Source organism: Ranitomeya variabilis, chromosome 7 (genome assembly GCF_051348905.1).
Source record: "Ranitomeya variabilis isolate aRanVar5 chromosome 7, aRanVar5.hap1, whole genome shotgun sequence".
Taxonomy (NCBI): Eukaryota; Metazoa; Chordata; class Amphibia; order Anura; family Dendrobatidae; genus Ranitomeya; species Ranitomeya variabilis.
Genome location: NC_135238.1, coordinates 174,037,834 through 174,043,833, shown reverse-complemented (window position 1 = coordinate 174,043,833; position 6,000 = coordinate 174,037,834).

Sequence of the window (6,000 nt, the reverse complement as noted above, 5' to 3'; positions counted from 1 at the left end):
CAGACACCAATACATTTCACAGTCGGGCCTCCGGGGGGAGCTAAGGGTTCTATTCACTAGGCCACTCCCCACCATAGTGGGTAAACTGGGGGTCAGGCAGGAAGTTAGAGCAGAAAGCTGACTGGGTTGGAACCAGGCAACACCTTGTGGCAGAGGGTGTTGTGGGGGAAGATACAGTAGGGTCTCTGTCAGGGGTGGGATCCTGACAGAGGCTTGGCAACTTGAACGAACGTAACGGGACCGTGCCTGCTCAGGATAGCGGCGGTGCCCAAGGAAGGATTAGAAGCGAGATAGATTGTGCTGAGTGAGAAACGAGATCAAGCATTAGGAGAATACCAGTAGTGGTCGTGCTGTAAGACCGAAGCAACACTCTACTGAGGCGCACTACCGGTGGCCGGAACGCCGAGGGAGTATCATAATATCTAGCTTCAAGCGATACTCTAAACAGCGGCAGGACAGTCAGTCTAAGGCGGGCTGTCTAACTCAAATCACCTATGCAGTCTTGGGGGGCAACTTGTGGAGAGGGGCGACTCTAGGGTCCCGGAAGAGCTCCGAGCCTACCCGTCAAACGGGTGCCGTCCCAACCAGAACACCAGGGAGGGACGGAGGATTAGCAGAACATCATCTAATCGAGTTGTGAGGGAACTTAAGAAACAGACACAACAGTTGTGGGGACTTTCCGTAAGCACAGCAGGGAAGGACCGCAACACATAGCGCTAGAAGGAAGGCACAGATTTCCACCTGCTAAGGGAACTCTGGAGGTGCCATTGGACCGGCCGGACTTGCTCAGCCTGGTGAACCGTGTTCTGGACTGAGGACCCAGAGATCTTCAGTAAAGAGGTAAAGAGACTGCAACCTGGTGTCCTCGTTATTTACCGCGACCTGCACCCCACAACTGCACCGCACCATCACAGCCTCACCACTACCACCATCTACAACCGTCACATCTTTCACTCATTGCACCGGACGTTCTCCACTGACCGGCAGGGCCACGGACCGGGTCTAGTCACCGTGACAACCCCCCAGAACAGAGACTCTGCGGCCCGGTACCGGGTACCCCTCGGCCCAGCGGCGGTGTGGGGGCGCTCCAGTACAATAAGGCAAAGCCTTCAAAGACCATTGTAAATTTAAAATTAAAAGGTATTGAGAATCTGGTCAAATACATTTACAAAAAGGTGGCATTATGCTAACCTCCATGAGCCCTTTAGCTGTACATGTGACAAATGCCGCTATATCCAAGCCACACTGTATACAGCAGTATAATAAAAATATGGATGTGGACCTAGCTGACCAGATTTTGTATTCCTATAGCACCATCAGAAAAAAAGGGTCTTATACAAGAAGCTGGGAATTAATTGGGTCCAAGTGGTGATATGTAGTAATTAATAATATACAGGAAGAAGGTAATAAAAAAGATTATGGAGACAGGTTTGGGGTTTGAGACAGTCTCACAAAAATTGCATTTAATGTTTTATGAGTTTCAGTAATTGCAATAAATGTGAATAAGTCCAAATCAATAGTGTTGAGTGAGTTAAATTGTGTAGAATTGAGTTATACTGAAATTTTACAAGAATCTGTGTTATGCAGCAGTACGCAGATTTTTGGTAATTTGCTATGGTTTAATCCAGCAGAATGGCATCCAGCTGATGAATAGGAAGCCAGCAAAAATAATAATAAAAAAAACAAAACAAACCTCACCATTCACCTCTCTGGTCACATTCTCTGCTTGCGCTCCCCATAAGTCCTTGGCACCGCTGACATGTGCTAAAACCCCAGGCATCTTCAAATTAGGAGGGGACTTGTGGACGTGACCAGACGGGACATCACTGTGCATGTGTTTTGTAAGGTTACAGTAATGTTGTGAATTTTAGCCACGACATGCACAGGGAGACTCCCCCAGAAAAAGGCACACGCAGCCGAAACTCACGTTGGGGTCGTGGCACCATCAGACCAGAGGTAATATAATACGATATTAAACATCATTACTATGCCAGTTGTTTACTGACCTGTAGGTGGCAATTTTAGATGTATATGCCGATTGATGGCATGAGATGTTAATTATCCACTGAGTAAATATATACTATGGGAATAGGAAGTATAACTTTTTTGATATGATTACCTCTTGGTCTGTGGTGTTGTGTTTCAGTTGGTACCATTTACCATTTATATATTGTTCATGATTTTATATGCTATTACTAATAAAATTTATATGATTCTTTGTATTGAGAGTTCTAATTGTGCATAATTTATTCATAGGTGTACAAAAGTTTATAATGTAGAGCCATGAAAATTAAAAAATCATTTTTTTCCACAAAAATGACTTTTTAGCCCCCAATTTTGTATTTTTCCAAGGGTATCTGGAGAAATTGGACCCTAAAATTTGTTGCGCAATTTGTGCTGAGTACGCTGATACCCCATATGTGGGAGAAAACTACTGTTTGGGCGCATGGCAGAACTTGGAAGGGAAGAAGTGGCATTTTGGAATGCAGACTTTGATGGAATGGTCTGCGGGCGTCATGTTGCATTTACAGAGCCCCTGATGTACCTAAACAGTAGAAACCCGCCACAAGAGACCCCATATTTTAAACTAGACCCCCCAAGGAACTTATCTAGATGTGTTGTGAGAACTTTGAACCCCCAAGAGTTTCACTAAAGTTTATAACGCAGAGCCGTGAAAATAAAAAAATCTTTTTTTTCCACAAAAATGATTTTGTAGCCCCCAGTTTTGTATTTTTCCAAGGGTAACAGGAGAAATTGGACCCAAAAAGTTGTTGTCCAATTTGTCCTGAGTACGCTAATACCCCATATGTGGGGGTAAACCAACTCAGAATTGCATGGATTGAGATTGGACGTCATGTTGCATTTGCAGAGCCCCTGGTGTGCCTAAACAGTGGAAACCTCCCAATTCTAACTCCAACCCTAACCCCAACACACCCCTAACCCTAATCCCAACACACCCCTAACCCCAACACACCCCTAACCCTAATCCCAACCCTAACCATACCGCTAACCCTAACACACCCCTAACCCAAACGTAAACGTAATCCAAACCTTAACCCCAACTCTATACCCAACCCTAACTTTAACCCCAACTCTAACTTTAGCTACAACCCTAACTTTAGCCCCAATCCTAACCCTAACTTTAGCCCCAACCCTAACTAGCCCCAACCCTAACCCTAACCCTAATGGGAAAATGGAAATAAATACAATTTATTTTATTATTTTTCCCTTGCTAAGGCGATGATAAAGGGGGGTTTGATCTACTATTTATAGCGAGTTTTTATGTTTGGTAGCTGTCACACACTAAAAGACGCTTTTTATTGCAAAAAATATTTTTTGCGTTACCACATTCTAAGAGCTATAATTTTTCCATATTTTGGTCCTGAGAGTCATGTGAGGTCTTGTTTTTTGCGGGACGCATTGATGTTTTTATTGGTACCATTTTCAAGGCACATGACATTTTTTGATTGCTTTTTATTCCAATTTTTGTTAGGCAGAATGAACAAAAACTAGCAATTCGTGAATTTCTTTTGGGGGGCGTTTATACTATTCCGCGTTTGGTAATATTGATAAAGCAGTTTTATTCAGTACAATAACAGTGATACCTCAGCTATATCATTTTTTAATGTTTTGGCGCTTTTATACAATAAAAACTAAATAAACATTTTATAGAAAAAATAATTATTTTTGCATCGCTTTATGCTGAGGGCTATGACTTTTTTATTTTTCTGCTGATGATGCTGTATAGTGGCTCTTTTTTTGCGGGACAAGATGACGTTTTCGGTGGTACCATGTTTATATCCATTTTTTTGATCGCATTGTTTTTTGCCTCGTATTTGTTTTTTTTAACGGTGTTCAACCAGTAGGACACTTTTATAGGTTGGGTCGTTACGGACGCAGCGATACTAAATATGTGTACTTTTATAGTTTTTTTTTTTAATTACATAAAGAAATGTATTTACTGGAACTATATATATATATATATATATATATATATATATATATATATATATATATATATATATATATATATATATATATATATATATATATATATATATATATATATTATTTATTTATTTAGGATTTTGTTTTTGTTTTTTTTACACATGTAAATATTTTTTTTTACTTTTTTGCTTTGTCCCAGGGTGGGACATCATGCTATAGTGTCAGACCACTGACCAGCGATCTGTCAGGGAGTGCTGCAGGCTTGCTGGCACCCGCTCTTAGCAGGCGCTTGCAAGCCACCTCCCTGCAGGACCCGGAAGGAGTTTTTTGGACCTTACCTGAGGCCGGTTTCACACGTCAGTGGCTCCGGTACGTGAGGTGACAGTTTCCTCACGTACCGGAGACACTGACACACGTAGACCCATAAAAATCAATGCATCTGTGCAGATGTCATTGATTTTTTGCGGACCGTGTCTCCGTGTGCCAAACACGGAGACATGTCAGTGTTCGTGGGAGCGCACGTTTTACACGGACCCAATAGAGTCAATGGGTCCGCGTAAAACACGCACCTCACACGGACATTCTCCGTCTGGGGTCCGTGTGCGTGCAGGAGACAGCGCTACAGTAAGCGCTGTCCCCCCCACATGGTGCTGAAGCCGGTATTCATATCTTCCCTGTAGCAGCGTTTGCTATAGAGAAAATATGAAGAATAGTGTTAAAAATAAAGATTTAGGTGTCCGCCGCCCCCCCACCCCCTGTGCGCCCCCCCGCTGGTCAGAAAATACTTAGCCGCTCCCTCGCTCCTTCCTGGTCTGGCCGCGGCTTACTGTATGCGGTCACGTGGGGCCGATCATTTACAATCATGAATAGTCGGCTCCGCCCCTATGGGAGGTGGAGCCACATATTCATGACTGTAAATGATCGGGCCCACGTGACCGCATGCAGGAGAAGCCGCGGCCAGACCAAGAAGGAGCGACAGCCGACGGGGGACCCGGGTAAGTATTTTCTGACCAGCGGGGGGGCGCACAGGGGGTGGGGGGGCGGCAGACACCTAAATCTTTATTTTTAACACTATTCTTCATATTTTCTCTGCAGCAAACGTTACTGCAGAGAGGATATGAATCGCAGCTTCAGCACCATGCAGAGTGGGTACCACACACTCCGTGTGGTACCCACTCGCCATACGGGCGGCACACGTGTGCCGCAGGTATGGCCTCCGTGAGTTCCCAGGCACACGGACACGGATAACTCCGGTACCGATTTATTCCGGTACCGGAATTATCTGGACGTGTGGGACAGCCCTTACAAGGTGATCCTATGAAGAACTGTGTCCATAATTCTATTTTCAGCAAACCTATTAGTGGCAACAGTACCCTGCGAGCAGACAGCTGCCACCCAAATCATACCATAAATCAATTCCTTACTCTAAATTTGGAAGAGCCAAGAGAATATGTTCAGAAAATGACTCTTTTGAACAGGAAAGTGTTAATATCAAACACAAACTACATGCTAGACATTATAGTAATAAAGTCATTAATAAAAACTTGTTTGATAAAATTGCTAAAACTACTAGACAACAGACTCTAATACCAAAAAATATAAGAACCATAGACAATAGAGATATAGTCTCATTTAGCACTTCATACAGTTTTCAATTCAATAGCATCAAGCAAATTATTAACAAATACATCCCTATTTTATATCAGGATGATGTATTTAATCAGATCTGGTCAAAAGGACACAGACGCATAGCAAAAAGAGGTAGATCCTTAGGTGATCTCTTATCCCCAACTGTGTTTCAAACATCTAATATTTCTACCAATGATATATGATTATCGGTCAAAGGTTTCATTAAATGTGCAGGGAGTAAATGAATGTGCAAATATGCAATAAAAACGCATAGTATAAATGATCAACATTTCATCAATGCTTTTATTAATTGCAATACACAATATGTTATCTATTGCACTATATGTAACAGATGCAATCTCAGAGATATAGGCCGCAAGTTGAAGGAAAGATCAGAACGCATTCAGAACACTAACAATAAAA